Here is an 18,523-nt window from a genome sequence, read left to right as displayed (position 1 = left end):
TCTCAATGCCAGTATAGCTTCTATTGTACCCTTATCTTTAACAAACCTAAATGAGTCTTCAGTCAGATACTCTTCAATTTGCTTTTCAATTCGTCTTAATATTATGTTGGTGACAATAAATATTAAGAATGATAAGAAGAAGAAGAAGAAGAAGAAGAAGAAATACCGACCTGATTGACCGCGCGTATTAACGCGCTACGGCTGTAGATGCAAGCTCAGCATTCGGGAGACGACTGGGCTCGAACCCTTGAAAATGGTTTTCTGTGGTTTCCCATTTCACTTTCTGGCAAATGCCGGGGCAGTTCCTATTCAAAGGGTACAGCCGATTCCTTCCACTCTCTTACCCAATTTCATTCCTCAACTCAGGTTGGTGTTAGAAAAGGCATCTGGCCGTAAAAATAGCATGCCATATTAATTCATCTTACCTCATCCCCGACGCCGTACCAAAAAAACCCTTAAAGGTAGACAAACAACAACATAATCATCATCATCATCTGTCTTTTCAGGCCTTAAAAGTAAAAGTCAGAAATAGCCATATTTCGGGACAGAAGTACTATGTTCTGAAACAGAGACAGTATTGATTGTAAAGGGTTTGAAATGAATGAAACATCGACATATTCATTTTTTTATAATTATCATCTTCTTCTGCTGAAAATTAAATCAATGATTTGTACCATGAGCACTCAGTGCAATGTGACTTACACTCTTCAGCCCTGGCACTAAAGATAATGTGTTTATGGTCACTTCAACTAACTTGCTATTACCGCAACAAGTAATAATAATAATAATAATAATAATAATAATAATAATAATAATAATAATAATAATAATAATAATAATAATAATAATAATAAGCCGGATTTCTTTTACGTCTTGGTGAATATATCGACACGAGAAAGCCGTATTTGAGCACCTTCAAGTAACCCCGAGCTGAGATTGATCCCGCCAACTTGAGCCCAGAAGACCAACTCTCTACCGTCTGATTTATTCGCAGTATCAGTAATAATGTGGAACCATGAGGTCGGGAATGCATAGTGTTGTTCGTATCATTGTAATCGGCACACAACTTCTAGTTTGGGGCGTATAAATTGGCCAGACCGCTTTCCATCTTACCATTAAGGCTTCTTTCTTGTGGGATACGTTAAAGGAGGTGGTCTAAAGGGTGGTCTGAAGCAACGTGAACCGTTAGAGCGTTGGTCATTCTGATATGTAATTTGAAAATGTGACGTCGATATCTCGATCCGTTGTCATTTTATCTGCTGATTAATTTAGCCAATCAGATCGCTTCGCGGGCAACTTCAGACGGGCTCTGCGACCCGGTGTGTCTGAATCTGCACGTGGCTTATGACCGGCTTGAGAGCGCTGTAAAAGATATAAACTTCTCCAGGGGTGGGACTTGGACCTCCCTGCTGAGAGACTCGGCCCACAACAAGCACGCTACAGTGGCATTGGCTGAAACTCACGATGTGTTAGTGGTTGATGCTGATTTTTCGGCATGGCTCTCAAGCCCGATCAAGCCACGGGCAGATTTAGCAACATGTTGTTTCCGTCCTTCCTGTATAACTGCAGAGGACATGAAATATCGCACAGAGACAAGCTACGGTAGGAAAGTATCTGCCTCTCAGTAGGAAGATAATCCACAGGAAGTAGGAAATACATTTCACAAAGTAGTAACTATCACAGTTCACAAAATGTTTAAAGTTTACTTTAAACCTTCACAAGGAACAACGAATGAAGAACGAGTCACTACGCTTATTACAAATGTTCACACAGTCTACATCAAAGGTGAACACATTCTGTGTGCTAGACCATTCAGACAATCAGGTGTATATAACGTGGTGATTCAATATGCGTTCTTCAAGAGTTCTTACAGTATATACACTGACTGACAGAGAAAATGCAACACCAAGAAGGAGTGGTTCGAAAGGGATGAAAGTTGGGGAAAAAAGAGAGACGGCACGGACGAATAATTGATGTTTATTTCAAACCGATATGCAGGTTACACAATGCGCATGGCATCGACTCAGTAGGATGTAGGACCACCGCGAGCGGCGATGCACGCAGAAACACGTCGAGGTAGAGAGTCAATAAGAGTGCGGATGGTGTCGTGAGGGATGGTTCTCCATTCTCTGACAACCATTTGCCACAGTTGGTCGTCCGTACGAGGCTGGGGCAGAGTTTGCAAACGGCGTCCAATGAGATCCCACACGTGTTCGATTGGTGAGAGATCCGGAGAGTACGCTGGCCACGGAAGCATCTGTACACCTCGTAGAGCTTGTTGGGAGATGCGAGCAGTGTGTGGGCGGGCATTATCCTGCTGAAACAGAGCATTGGGCAGCCCCTGAAGGTACGGGAGTGCCACCGGCCGCAGCACATGCTGCACGTAGCGGTGGGCATTTAACGTGCCTTGAATACGCACTAGAGGTGACGTGGAATCATACGCAATAGCGCCCCAAACCATGATGCCGCGGTTGTCTAGCGGTAGGGCGCTCCACAGTTACTGCCGGATTTGACCTTTCTCCACGCCGACGCCACACTCGTCTGCGGTGACTATCACTGAGAGAACAGAAGCGTGACTCATCGGAGAACACGACGTTCCGCCATTCCCTCATCCACGTCGCTCTAGCCTGGCACCATGCCAGGCGTGCACGTCTATGCTGTGGAGTCAATGGTAGTCTTCTGAGCGGACGCCGGGAGTGCAGGCCTCCTTCAACCAATCGACGGGAAATTGTTCTGGTCGATATTGGAACAGCCAGGGTGTCTTGCACATGCTGAAGAATGGCGGTTGACGTGGCGTGCGGGGCTGCCACCGCTTGGCGGCGGATGCGCCGATCCTCGCGTGCTGACGTCACTCGGGCTGCGCCTGGACCCCTCGCACGTGCCACATGTCCCTGCGCCAACCATCTTCGCCACAGGCGCTGCACCGTGGACACACCCCTATGGGTATCGGCTGCGATTTGACGAAGCGACCAACCTGCCCTTCTCAGCCCGATCACCATACCCCTCGTAAAGTCGTCTGTCTGCTGGAAATGCCTCCGTTGACGGCGGCCTGGCATTCTTAGCTATACACGTGTCCTGTGGCACACGACAACACGTTCTACAATGACTGTCGGCTGAGAAATCACGGTACGAAGTGGGCCATTCGCCAACGCCGTATCCCATTTATCGTTCGCTACGTGCACAGCACAGCGGCGCATTTCACATCATGAGCATACCTCAGTGACGTCAGTCTACCCTGCAATTAACATAAAGTTCTGACCACTCCTTCTTGGTGTTGCATTTGCTCTGTCAGTCAGTGTATATAAACCAACATGTAAACACTCCACCTTGGAAACCAACTGATTGTTGCGAGAATTCATCCCTCAGCCTTGAGAAATTAAGTGTTTCTTTTAGCGAAAATTACCTGCTTGGGACGGTCAACCTTGTATATTATACAGGCAGAAAAACAACTTGCCGGACAGAAGTTCAGGCGAGGGTGCCATGACATTACCAAACACTGTTCATTCAAAAATGTACGGAAGTATTATTATCAACACAAACTTACATTTTTCAAGTGGAAACAACCTATTTTTTAACAATTTTGAAAGCAGGGAAGAAGATAGTATTAGGCTGATGGCGTTTTTCTAATTCAGTCCCGAGTTATTGTAATGCGAAATTGAAAATACCTCAGAAGCTCATTAGCGTGTTGTAACAAACTTGATCCATGACCAGAGAGCAGCACAGGACTTGGTGTAAGACGACTATGATATTTCCGATTTTGGCCGGGGTTCTTTTTGTCCTATCCGCCGTTCCGCCGTACGCGTTCGTTGCTATTCTGCACTCGCTTTGTGCTCAAGCCAGTCCACAAAGTAACCAGATGTCAGTGACTCTATACGCAAGTAAGAACGTTTACTACCGGGCGAGTTGGCCGTGCGCGTAGAGGCGCGCGGCTGTGAGCTTGCATCCGGGAGATAGTAGGTTCGAATCCCACTATCGGCAGCCCTGAAGATGGTTTTCCGTGGTTTCCCATTTTCACACCAGGCAAATGCTGGGGCTGTACCTTAATTAAGGCCACGGCCGCTTCCTTCCAACTCCTTGTCCTTTCCTATCCCATCGTCTCCATAAGACCTATCTGTGTCGGTGCGACGTAAAGCCCCTAGCAAAAAAAAAAAAAGAACGTTTACTCTCTTCTTCAACAGAGTCAATGAGGAAAACCTCTCTTCTAAACAGTAGTTGAAAGTACAGTTTTGTCAGAAAGTTTAGGGTGACACTGTGATTTGAACATAGCGCTGTCGCTATATTATTAGGTAAAATAACAATGTTTTAACTGTTAATCAACAATACGAAACGAGTCTTTGTTTCGCCCAAACAAGGCATTTCAACGACGATAGATACTCCTTGAAAATTTCATACATTTTAAGCAAACGTTTTTTATTCACTTTCTTGACAAAGAAAAACCCACAGCCTGATTCCAGTCATTCGACCGGGTCAGGAATGTAATGAATTAAGCCCCCATCTAACGGCGAGGATAGGAATTGTGTGGGCTGCCGAAGCCTGTCGCACTCTTCTGGGGCAATGATTAATGAATGACAGATGAAATGAAATGATACTTTAAAGTGTTGCTGGAATGCAATATGTCAGGGTAAACCGGAGTACCCGGAGAAAAACCTGTCCCGCCACCGGTATTTGAACCACGGAACCCAGCGGTAAGAGGCCGGTGCGCTGCTGCCTGAGCCTCGGAGACTCCTTTCTTGACAATAAAATGCAAAATTACTGAATAGCTCTCTGTGATGAACTTTTATTTTTACAGGGTGTTTTAAAATACACTATATTTAAAAATTAGAAAGGATGAAATATGCATTCAAAATTATTTCGCAAATTGCCAAGCATATTCTGAGTTTTGTTTTATCTAGACAAGAATGGGGAAAATCCTGGTATAAGTTGTTTAATACAAGCTTTCAATGGAATGATCTAGTGCGCCACGGTTTGCACAGCAGCGTTCCTTCGGGGCCTTTATGTTGGTCAGGCACGTTCTGAGGGCGCTTGGTGCTTCCATTTAAAAGTCATATCGAATAAGTTATACCATAATTTCATCCTTGCTAATTTAAAATGTAGTATGACAGTAACAAGCCACCAATAAACTAAATTGCATCACAGTTAATTTTGCATTTTATTGTCAAAAATCCATTTTTTTGCTAATTGCTTTACGTCGCACCGACACAGATAGGTCTAACCACGTGACGACGAAGAGGTTAAGTTATTTCAATTCTCCTATTTTAATAAATATTTTGAACCAGTTATCCTGAAAATAATGAAAACACAAATGTGGCATGCAAGTATTGCTTGGAAGCAATAATTTAAAAGTTTGTATAGCCTCATTTACTGATGACAGTCAATGTATCTATGCTAAAAAATCAACACTAAATAGTGTAAATAGTGTAATGCCTTTTTAATAATAATAATAATAATAATAATAATAATAATAATAATAATAATAATAATAATAATAATATGGTTCTTAAAATGCAATCATAATTTAATTTCATCGATTGCAAATTTTAAAAACATTTAAGCTCTGTAAGTCTTTAGGATTTTTAATCGTGAAATTACCAGCGTTTCGCTTCAGTGTAGTAGTGGGCTCATCAGTTGGGATTCTACACCTTTCCAAGTCACTCGCGCTAGTGCGCCGTTGAGACACCACTGCAAGCCTCTTACGTAGGACAATGCAGTGACGGTGCACTAGTGGTGTAGTATCTAACTGATGATGCCACTGCTAAACTGGGGCGAAACGCTGGTAATTTCCCTTAAAGAGCTTAAATAATAATGTTACGAAGATACCGTGGTGGACAGAGGTGAAAGAAGGTGGGTGCGGGCATGAATGAATGGATAGAGAAAAGATCGAATTTTAATCAAAGACTTGAATATTAGTAATTTTACTTCTTTCCATTATTCTTTTATTTTCAAATTTGAACTTTGCTAACCAATAAGTAATAAATCAGGTACAAGGTAAGATCAAGAAACAATGTTAGAATCTCCTAGGAAAATTAGACATGATACAACCATTCATATAAGCTTGAAGCTCCCCAGTTACATATTTATCAAGAGCACCGCTGCACCTAAGGGGCTGCCTGGCCGAGGCGGTAAAGGCGTGCTCGGCTCACCTGTAAGGACGAGGGTTCGAATCCCCGTCAGGAAGTCGTAAAATTTAAGAAACGAGATTTCCACTTCCGGAGGCTCTGAGGTTCACTCAGCCTACACCAAAATGAGTACCAGGTTAATTCCTGGGGGCAAAGGCGGCCAGACGTAGAGCTAACCACTCTACCCCGTCACGTGCCGAGGTTAACAATGGTGGAAGCCTTTGTCTTCCACCCCTCCAACGGCCTTCATGGCCTGTACGGAGGTGACTTTGCTTTACATTTACCACTGCTCCTTGCAATACATCCTGAAGAGTTCCAGAATTTAAAATAGTAGAACACAGAGTCTTTGCGCCAGAGAATGGCAGTGTAGGAGACTATTCTCCAACATTTACTAGTTCCAAGCCTATTAAATGTAAAACCTACATTTTTTTTAAAACCAAAATAGACACTGTCTTATCTGCTCAACAGTCTGATTTACCTTGAAAGGAAATGAATAATGGAAGTAAACTTTAACAGGGGTAACAAGTACCCATTCTACGTGGCCTTCTTTAAAAACAAAAGGTTAAAGTTACTGGCCGATAATCAAAATGTTAGGAGGAGAACTCTTGCACTCCTTTAGAATTCACCAGAACATCATTAAAACCCCATGTGGGCTCATGGCGCGAAGTTACAGAGGCTAAGCCTATACTAGGGAGGTGACTTGATGGAGAGTAAGTTTTAATTTACAAAATTAAGAGGTCGATTTTAAAGATTACAAAATCATGGTCACCTCAATATCAAGATGATGGCGAATACAAGAGTGCTCCTACTCTTTATTCCGTAAGTTACCTTAAGTTCTTTAGACTTGTTTGAAAATTTACGTGAGAAATAGAAGTTACATTACGAAAGAAATTGGAAACCTTCTCCTAGAACTATCTTTCAAAGACTATTACATGGTTAAACGGAGTCTGCCATTACCTTGAGCTGGTGGTCATCCCAGCGATGGACGAGGCAGCCTTTCCCCTGCCTCCGCTACGAACACACTCTAAAACTCTTGAGTAGAGTGATCGAAAATACAATATGGTCCGAACGGTCCCAGCTTTTATAGCGGAGAGGAAGGTTCCAGATTTCTCTGGGACGAAACACTAACACACCCCCAATTTTCATTGGACAATCAAATAAATATCAAAAACTCTGATTGTTTACTTAAATAAATGTGCAAAATTTCCTATTGGCTACAATTTTAAGCTGGCGGGAAGAGATAGAAGTGCTGATAACCTTAGAACACCATAAACAAACTATAAATAATTCAGTTTAGGAAACCTTGACACACAAAATTACTTTGAAAATTAATTATTCATCCTCGCCCCAGAGGGCGCACGTAAGTTGATAGTAGAGATATCTGTTGATGAATGTTCAACTATTTCCGAAATGAGTTTCAGAGTTCATGTTATAGATGGCCTTCTAAAAGGCTCTTAATTTGAATACACGGAGCGGGTGTACCTCCGGTACAAATAATATTGATTCTAGGTCCAACTAACTACTTTTGACGCTTTTCAGAGACGCCAAGGTGCCGGAATTTTGTCCCGCAGGAGTTCTTTCACGTGCCAGTAAATCTGCCAACAGGAGGATGACGTATTTGAGCACCTTCAAATACCACTGGACTGAGCTAGGATAGAACCTGCCAAGTTGGGTTCAGAAGACCAGCGCCTCAACTGTCTGAGCCACTCAGCCCGGCTAATATCTTTTTCCACGCAAATTGTGGTATCATTCCTTCCCTGTCTGAAAGAAGTAGGCCATATCCCAAAAACTCGCATTCTATGAAGTAATTGTACTTCCAATTTTATTTTTTACTTGTTGAAAACGTAATTAGTCATTATTAATTGTAATTAAGTAAAATATTTCACAGGTAACTGTAATTCATCCCAGTCACTTTTATTATATACTTTTCCCATCATTTCTCCTAACTTAGCCGAGGGCAATGAACATGTCACCAATGTCCGGATTTCGATAATAAACTTGATTTATTATTATTATTATTATTATTATTATTATTATTATTATTATTATTATTATTATTATTTTGCCGTCTACTTTTTCCACTAATCAAATTTACAACGATTCTTGTCTCACAAACACAAAGCACTAAAACACATCGAGTGGTAATTATAAACATGTTCACGTGTTCATACAACAGATGATATTTGGTAGTAGGGAATGGTGCCCTGCTTTAATATCTCGGTATATGTATTCAATGTTGTGCAAGTTTACATTCGCTCTCATACAGTTTGCTGTTTCGCGTAATTTTAGTTTCACCTGTAATTGGTAATTTCGGATTTGTGTTCAGATGACGTTTACTTAATGTTTAGTTCAAACTTATCATTTTATAATAGTTTGATTGCCGTTTAATAAATAGACTTCCATAGACATATGAGTTATCACTCTACAGTCAAGGGAATCAAGAGCCAAGGTTTCGCGACTTCACTTCGGTCATTTTACACGTGACTTAAATCCAGAGAACTGTTATTATCGGTGAGCATTTCATAAGATGCTTTAATCTGGGTAACTATGATGTTGACCGTCCATTTTAAGTTCTATTTAAGTGAGTAATGGGGGATTTCGGGGACGGATATATTATATATCGTCCTTGCACCTGCGAAAACCGTTATGTGGTTATATTTTTGGAGAAATACTGACCCGTAACACATGTATTACGAAGAGCGAGAATTCCTTGACATTTGTTGTACATTATTGAACCTCAGATGAAAGAAACTTCCCGGCCAAGGTTCTAAGCTAAAATACTTCAAGACCCCTCTGTGTCCGTGCGACGTAAAGCTACTAACAAAAAAAATCACACATTGATTTTTGCAGGCACAACGAAAATATGCGACTTGAATCCGTGTACCTATGCGACTTGAACTAGGGTAACTGTGATTACCGATCACTATTTTATAATTGACTTGAATTCATGATCTGATGTATCGGGCTGGGTGGCTCAGACCATACAGCGCTGTCCTTCTGAGCAGAAGTTAGCAGGTTTGATCCCGACTCAGTCCGATAGGAATTGAAAAGGTAATGAAATACGTCAGCAAAATTATTATTATTATTATTATTATTATTATTATTATTATTATTATTATTATTATTATTATTATTATTATTATTATTATTCACGTACCAATGACTTACTAGGCCATTTTATACGCGAGTTGAATCACGGTGAACGTGACTTTGGTGACATTTTTACACACGACTTGAATTCACAACTATGATGTATGGTGACCATTTTACATGTGATCAGAAATTACATTTAATTGTGGTTTTGATTAATTTTTTGCATGATACGTTAACTCATATACAGATTATTTAGTTGAGCATTTCATACGAGACTTCAGTTCGAGTAACGGAGGTATTGGTGGGATTATTTTATGGGACTTGAAACCGGGTAATTGTAAGTTTGATGACTATTTTATATGCGATTTGAATCAATTTATAAACTATGTTGATGATAAATTCACATATGACTTCCATGTAAGTAGTGATGATTTTGCTTGCCATTTTATACGTAACTTCAATTCGCGCCACGATAATTTTGTTAAAGATTTTATATTCGACTTGAAACCGGGCAATGGTAATTTTGGTGACGTGATTTGATGCCGGAAAACAGCAAATATGGCGACCATTTCACATGTAACTATAATCAAGATAACGGTAACTTTTTCAGAACATGATATTTGACGTTAATGAGGATAATGGTAATTTTGGTGACAATGTTTTATGTGAAATAAATCAGGATAACAGCAAGTATGATAACCATTTTATGTGGAAGGAAAATTAATGTAACTCTAATTTTGATGACCATTTTTATTTGTGACATGACATGAAATGAAATGGCGTATGGCTTTTAGTGCCGGGAGTGCCCGAGGACAAGTTCGGCTCTCCAGATGCAGGTCTTTCGAGCTGACACCCGTAGGCTGCGCGTCGTGTTTGTGACATGAATGGAGGCAACGGTGGATTTTGGTGACCACCTGACGTTAGCCATACATTGGGCTTACAGTGGGTTCTCTTGCCTTTCGCGTACCCTTTTTGCTTGTGATATATTTGCCCAAGGATGGCTTACGTAAATGTTTAGTTGTTGTGCTTGTCCAGCATATTGAATAAATGGTCAGTGAAATAGCGTTCAGTTCAGCGGGCCCCAGGCTCGATCCTCGGCCAGGTCGGGTTTTCAACCCTGTTTAGATAACTCTTCCAGTTTGCAGGCTGGATTTTTGTGTCATCTTAATTAAGATCTTCATTTGCATTCAACAAACTTCACTAAAGCCACCACAGAAACACGCAACAGTGACTGCACCACTCCCCATATCGTTGGCGTCGGGAAAGGCATCTGGCCGTAAAAATGGGCTCAATATATATATGTAGTGCCAATCTCAAGTCGTTAGGAGAATGCCAGAGAGAATAATAACAATAATAATCTTAGACGAAGGAAGACTGCGCAGTGATGAGCCTGAACTAATGATGGAATTACTGGTGGAAAAAAATGGTGCAATTTGAGATACAGATGTAGGCCTATAGGGTCTACCAAATTTAAGGCGTATGATCATTGAAGTGTAATCTAATGTAACATTATCTTAAATAACAAATGGCCACAATACGCGTCGCTTAACATACTCATCACAAAACTCAACTGTAATATGAAATTATTACAAAACTTGACGTATTGGAGCTAGACATATAATACAAATAAAGTGAATATTAAATGATACAAAATACCGTATGGTGGCGGTGGTTCTGCCGATTATTCCATGCTCAATGACCACTTAAGGTGGAAGTATGAACATTTTTCGGAACACAGATAAATGTAGTAAATACGAAAGAATTTCATATACTTCAGAAATCTGTAAGAAAATTTCAACTTTTATTGTTATTATTATTATTATTATTATTATTACTATTATTATTATAGTTATCATTATTAATATTATTGTTATTCGTTTTGAGACACCTTAAAACCATACGTACAAAATAACTTAATGATTCCTTTTTTCCCATGTTACAACATTCACTGTCTAACGTCTTCCCTCCATTCCTTTGACCCGTTCTTCTTGAGGTCGTCTTTTTCCTTGAAACCTTTGAAATACATACATACATACATACATACATAAATAAATAAATTAATTTCGATCGATTAGAGAGTTGTGATTTATGTTCATTGACTGTAGATCTTTCGTAGTTTCTTTGAACCATTTCAGTCTTGGTTTTAGTGTCTGATCAAATATGTCAAATATATATTGTTACTCTATTGGAATCCATTCTCTTTGGGTGCCCGTAGACCTTCGCTACTCTCTTCCCGAAAGAAACTGTAATTTTCTCAATATGATTATATACTTATTTTCGACTTCTCTGGGTCCAAGGATCTTGGATGATTCTTTTTTTTTTGCTAGGGGCTTTACGTCGCGCCGACACAGATAGGTCTTATGGCGACGATGGGATAGGAAAGGCCTAGGAGTTGGAAGGAAGCGGCCGTGGCCTTAATTAAGGTACAGCCCCAGCATTTGCCTGGTGTGAAAATGGGAAACCACGGACAACCATTTTCAGGGCTGCCGATAGTGGGATTCGAACCTACTATCTCCCGGATGCAAGCTCACAGCCGCGCGCCTCTACGCGCACGGCAGACTCGCCCGGTTTGGACGATTCTATTATTATTATTATTATTATTATTATTATTATTATTATTATTATTATTATTATTATTATTGTTTAAAGGGACCTAACGTATAGATCATCGGCCCCTAATGGTACCAAATGAGAAGAAATCTTATGACAATTTTTTTGTTCAAAATCATCCACTGACTATAATGAAAAACGTGATGATGATGATGATGATGAATGAATGGATTGATATAAACTTAATACAATCAGTGGATCCGATACGCAAACTATCATAAACAATAGTATTACTGACCATGGGACTGCTTCTAAAGCACAATACTAAATTGAGGATGTTTGTTTGCTAAAGGGGTCCAAAATCCAGGTCAGCGGCTCCTCATATTTGTACTTATCGCTAGTAAAGTAGAACCATGGTATTTGACATGTTGCAGTACTAATCAAAAGTAGCGCAGACTCACTGTGTTCCACACATTATGGTTCTACTCACAAGTAGGCCTACTGTACGTCGCACAGGTAACGCAAACCCTTGTTGTTCCTCACCTAGGTGTATTAATCACGGGGTACTAATCACAAGTAGCTTGATGCTTCTAATACAATCATCCCTTGGTCGCTCCTTTTGGTAACCTCTCACAACAGGCAGGGGATACCGTGGGTTTATTCTTCGGCTGCGTCCCCCACCTACAAGGGGTATTATTATCGAGGGATTTGAAAACATATATATATATTTACTGTAGCAATATACTATGAAAGCATTAGCTAAAAAGCATCACTTTAACCAAAATAAAATTGTCTGCAGAACGTAGCTCTGATGAACAGAGTTCTTGCTTGCTTCACCTGTACGGGACAAAGAACAGTGATACCAGAGCAACCAAAATAACATTAAGAAAAACGTTACCACTCATTACCATTTTCTTGTGAATGATGTAATTAAATTAAATGGATAAAAGCTGAATTACAAAGATAATATACAGAGTAAAAATGTTGGAGGGAGGGCTGTATATAACGACAATGGTTAACTTACTTTACTGAAAACAACGTTTCCAAATGAAGCCGCGGTATAAAATAGAGGCGGGAATCAGTTCTTTTGAAGAATAGAACGTTCTTCTAGCGTTTATTTACATTTTAAGTTATTTCGACAAATTTCGAGAACCTGTCAGCAAATTTACGTCGTCGACTCTGGAGATACGCTGAGCAATGTGAGCTACTTAGTTTGGACATGAAATTTCCCCCGTGATGTTTGTATTCTAATTGTTATATGATGAACCTAACTAAGAGGTTTATTGACACAGATGATATTGTATGTCGCCCAAACTTAAGACGATCTTGTTACGTAAGCACAATCATTCATACAGTGACATTTTCCTGGTCTGCTATAGTGAAGGGTAATGATCTTGAACAACTACCATAAATGTAGTACAGTCGAACTTCTATAATTCGAACGTCCATAACTCGAATTTTCGATATCTCGAAGAACTGTTCATTTCCCGACGGATTCTTGTGTGTTTTCTATAAGTAGAGGTCCTATAACTAGAATTTTTCGGTGAATAGAAGGATATTTCAAGCACAGATATAAAATGTGTTTTCGTAACTCGAAACTTGGCGAGACATTATGCTAATGCGCCCACATTATTCCCACGAAAAACCAATTCCTCTAGATGGAAACTTAACACTTATACAGGGGGGGGGGGGGGTGGAAACAACGTGAATCTCCAATATTTGATAACTCGAAGTGTTTTCAGCCTCCACAAGCACCTCAAGATATCGAAGTTCGACTGCATTACAGCCGGGGTGAGTAGCATAGAGCTCAAGTTGGTGGGTTCGATCCAGGCTCAGCCCGATGGGTTTTAAAGAAGGTCAAATACACCAGCCACGTGTAGGCTGATTTACGGGCACGTAAAAGAACTCCTGCAGGTCAAAATTCCGATATCTTGGGGTCTCCGAAAAACATAAAATTAATTTTCCTTACAAGTGGTTTCACGTCGTACCGACGCAGATTGGTCTTATGGCGACGATGGAACAGGAAAGATCTGGAAGTGGGAAGGAAACGGACGTGGCCTTAATTAAGATAGAGCTCTAGCATTTTCCTGGCGTGAAAATGAGAAACCACGCAAAACCACATTCAGGGCTGCCGACAGTGGGGTTTGAACCCATAATCTTACGAATTCTAGCTCACAGATACACGCCCCCAACCGCACGGCCAACTTGTTCGGCCGTAAAAGTACAGTAGTTAGTGAATGTAAAACCGTTATTATTATTATTATTATTATTATTAGGTAGTATTTCACTTACATCTTGTTCGGCTCTATGGATAAATGGTTAGCGTGCTGGCCTTTGGTCACAGGGGTCCGGGTTCGATTCCTGGCAGGGTCGGGAATTTTAACCATAATTGGTTAATTCCGCTGGTACTGGGGCTGGGTGTATGTGTCGTCTTCATCATCATTTCATCCTCATCATGACGCGCAGGTCGCCTACGAGAGTCAATTCAAAAGACCTGCACCTGGCGAGCCGAGCTTGTCCTCGGACATTCCTGGCACTAAAAGCAATACGCCATTTCATTACTTACATCTTCATATGACGCATTATTTTACGTTAATTAATGTCATTTAAATCTCTAACTTTCACAGTCGTAGATACAGTGGTGTCCGCCTCTGTGGTGTAGTGGTTAGTATGTTTAGCTGCCACACCGGGAGGCCCGGGTTCGATTCCCGGCTCTGCCACGAAATTTAAAAGGTGGTACGAGGGTTGGAACGCGGTCCACGCAGCCTCGGAAGGTCAACTGAGTAGAGGTAGGTTCGATTCCCACCTCAGAAATCCTGGAAGTGGTTTCCCTTGGTTTCCCACTTTTCCTCCGGGCAAATGCCGGGATGGTTCCCCACTTACGGCCACGGCCGCTTCCTTCCCTCTTCCTTCTCTATCCCTTCCAATCTTCCCATCCCCGCACAAGGCCCCTGTTCAGCATAGCAGGTGAGGCCACCTGGGCGAGGTACTGGTCATCCTCCTCAGTTGTATCCCCCGACCCAATGTCTCGCACTCCAGGGCAATGCCCTTGAGGCGGTGGAGGTGGGATCCCTCGCTGAGTCCGAAGAAAAAACCAACCCTGGAGGATATACAGATTAAGAAGAAGGAGAAGAAGAAGATACATTGGTACGATCATCACAACGACATAGGATAACAGGCAGAATTCAGGCACAAAGTTAGTAAATGGGGCTAATGTTGCACCTGACCCACGAAGTAAAATGTAAACTCGTATCCTCATCCCGAGGTGGTTCAGCTCTTTTCAGGCACACCCCCAATAGAGGTGAGCTGCATGAACCATTTTAATCACATACAAGCCCTCCTGCCATTTTTTAAATTTCTGACAGTATCGGGAATCGAACCCGGGCCCCTGAGGACGGCAGCTAATAACACTAACCGTTACGTTACGGAGGCGGACGACCTACGAAGGAGAATAGCAAAATGAAAAGAAAATGATGTGTGCCTACTGAATTCAAATACAAAAAGCAATGGAATTTTATGTATCAACAACATTTTTCTTAACTTTTGGGACATCAGGACACAGAAATATATTTCTATAGAATGTTCAATTTCTACATGTGGTGGGATTAGCCTGTGAACATTAGGACCTAGCTTGGATGGAAAGGTATTATTTTACCGGAATGCTGTCAAATTCATACGCTATTGTACCTTAATTGTGACCTTTTTTTTTTTTTTTTTTTTTTTTTTGCTGATGACTATACGTCGCACCGAAATTAGAAATTAGAAAATGTATAACGCCATTGCTAATGACAACATACAATAAAAACGAGTACCTTTTAAATGGAGAAGTGCTATTCCAAATTTCCTACACGATATAAATCTTACAACGACCGTGTGTGGCAAAATGCATCTACACTCTCGAAGGTTCTGGAATAGCAAAGCAGGAGGCAATCACTAAAGCTACAGAAGGGGAAGCGATTTTGTTACTTTGAATTAAGATTCTATTTCGTTAGAATATTCATTCTAGTGAACAATATCTACGGGACGCTAATATACCTGATCAATCAATGTTTAGGATATTTATCAATATTTTATTCTATAAATCCTCATGCCTCAGCCTTTCACTGTGAGTGTTTTTAACGTTATCACGTGTTATCTTCAAATTGATGATGAGAGGCAACTGGAATATGACATTTGATCCCACAGCATACTTTCACCTCTGTAACTGTTCTTGCGGTATAGCTGCTGAATTAATTACTGGGACAATGTTAGTGTGTTTATTTATTCATTGATTAATTACATTCACATATTGATAATTAATTCCAAAACACTCAAAGGAGTAAACATAGGAAATTATCAACATGATGATGATGATGATGATGATGATGATGATGATGATGATTGTTGTTGTTGTTATTTAAATGGGCTAAACATCTAGGCTCGGACTAAGGCTCTAATTGAGAGGCACCTGAAATCAAAAATACAGAAAATTCATTATAAAATGTAATTAATTCATTAATTTTACCTAATATTAACACATGAAGAGCCTCCGTGGCTCAGACGGCAGCGCGTCGGCCTCTCACCGCTGGATACCGTGGTTCAAATCCCGGTCACTCTATGTGAGATTTGTGCTGCACAAAGCGGAGGCGGGACAGGTTTTTCTCCGGGTACTCCAGTTTTCCCTGTCATCTTTCATTCCAGCAACACTCTCCATCCTCATTTCATAGCATCTATCATTCATTAATTAATTAATTTGGGAGTGGCGACCCCATCGTAATAACAGCCTATCTCTGCTTCATTCATTACATCCCTGACACGGTCAATGACTGGAAAACAGGTTGTAGGTTTTCATTTTCATTAACACATGAGTCGGCTCCGCGGTGTAGTGGTAGAGTGCCTGACTATTACCCGGGGGCCCCGGGTTCAATTCCCGGCCAGGTCAAGGATTTTTACCTGGATCTGAGGGTTGGATTAAGGTCCACTCACCCTACGTGATTACAATGAGGAGCTATCTGACAGTGAGATCGTGGCCCCGGTCTAGCAAACCAAGAATAACGGCCGAGAGTATTCGTCGTGCTGACCATACGACACCTCTATATCTGATGGCCTTCGGGCTGTGCAGCGGTCGCTTGGTAGGCCAATGCCATTCGGAGCTGTTGTGTCATGAGGTGTCTTTTTATCTAACACATGTCTGAGACTGTTTAATACTTAAACAGGACAGGCTGCATGTCATTTTTTAATAACAAAAATTAGTAAATTTACATGAACTCCGATATGAGTGTCCAAACTGCTCCTCTTATTAATACGTAGTTTATAACATGTTCCCCTTTGTGGTGTAGTGGTTATTGTGATTAGCTGCCAACCCCCGAGGCCCGAGTTCGATTCCCGGCTCTGCGACGAAATTTGAAAAGTAGTACGAGGGATGGACTGGGGTCCACTCAGTCTCGGGCGGTCCACTGAGTAGAGGAGTGTTCGATTCCCACCTCAGCCATCCCCGAAGTGGTTTTCCGTGATTTCCCACTCCTCCTTCAGGCAAATGCCGGGGATGGTACCGAACTTAAGGCCACGGCCGTTTCCTTTCCTCTTCCTTGTCTATCACTTCCAAACTTTCCATCGCCTCACTAGGCCTCTGTTCAGCATAACAGGTGAGGCCGCCTGGGCGAGGTACTGGTCCTCCGTCCCAATGTTAACCCCCGACCCAAAGTCTCTCTCTCCAGGACACTGCCCTCACTGTGTCCGAGGGAAAATCCAACCCTGGAGGGTAAGCGGATTAAGAAAGAAAGAAAATGAATGATGACGATGCTTGTTGTTTAAAGGGGTCTAACATCTAGGTCATCGGCCCGTAATGGCACGAAATGAGACGAAATGTAAGGACAATTAAAAATCTATAATCCTCCACTGACCAGAATTCAAAACGTGAGGACTAAGAATGAATGGATGGATATGAACTTAAAACAATCAGTGGATCCGACCCGCAATGCCCGACATTCCCAGAAACTAGCGTTAAACAATAGTATTACAGACCAATGGACTGCTTCTAAAGCACAATACTGTATCGGTGATGTTTGTAGTGTAAACGGGTCCAAAATCCAGGTCATCGGCCCCTCAGTAATCGCTAGGAAAGTAGAACCACGGTAGTCGTCATGTTGGGGTACTAATCAAAAGTAGCGTAGACTCGCGGTATACCATACATTATGGTACTACTCACAGGCAAAGTAATGCGCACATGTATGGTGTTTCGCACATTGTGTCGCTATTTACAGGCAGCGCAAACTTATGGTGTTCTTCACATAAGTGGACTAACTATAGGGACCCGCACTACCCCGTGGTGTTCCTCGCATAGTGGGTTCTAATCACAGGTAAGGCAGAACCATGGTGTCGCTCATATAGTGGTACGAATCACAGGTAACTTACCGTAAAATGCATCCTGAGCACATATTGTCGCTACGAATCACAAACCTATTGTGTACCTAACATGGTGGTACTACGCGCAAGTAAAAGCGACTCATGGTGTTCCCTGCGTGGTGGTACTAATTACAAGTAGTATCATGGTTCTAATTTGATCATCCCTTGGTCGCCCCTTTTAGTTGCCTGTTATGACAGGCAGGGGATACCGTGAGTGTATTCTTCATCAGCGTCTCCCACCCACAGGGAGTAAAGGAAAAGAAAGAAATGACATTTTTAACATTCTTCCTCCTTGTAAATGCTGAATTGTTGTATGTGTATTTGAATTTTGAAATCTTCTGCGTTCTCTTTGAGTTAGAACGGGAAACCAATTCTTGGAT

Source organism: Anabrus simplex, chromosome 2, assembly GCF_040414725.1.
Source record: "Anabrus simplex isolate iqAnaSimp1 chromosome 2, ASM4041472v1, whole genome shotgun sequence".
NCBI classification, from domain to species: Eukaryota; Metazoa; Arthropoda; class Insecta; order Orthoptera; family Tettigoniidae; genus Anabrus; species Anabrus simplex.
This window is presented reverse-complemented; position numbering follows the sequence as displayed.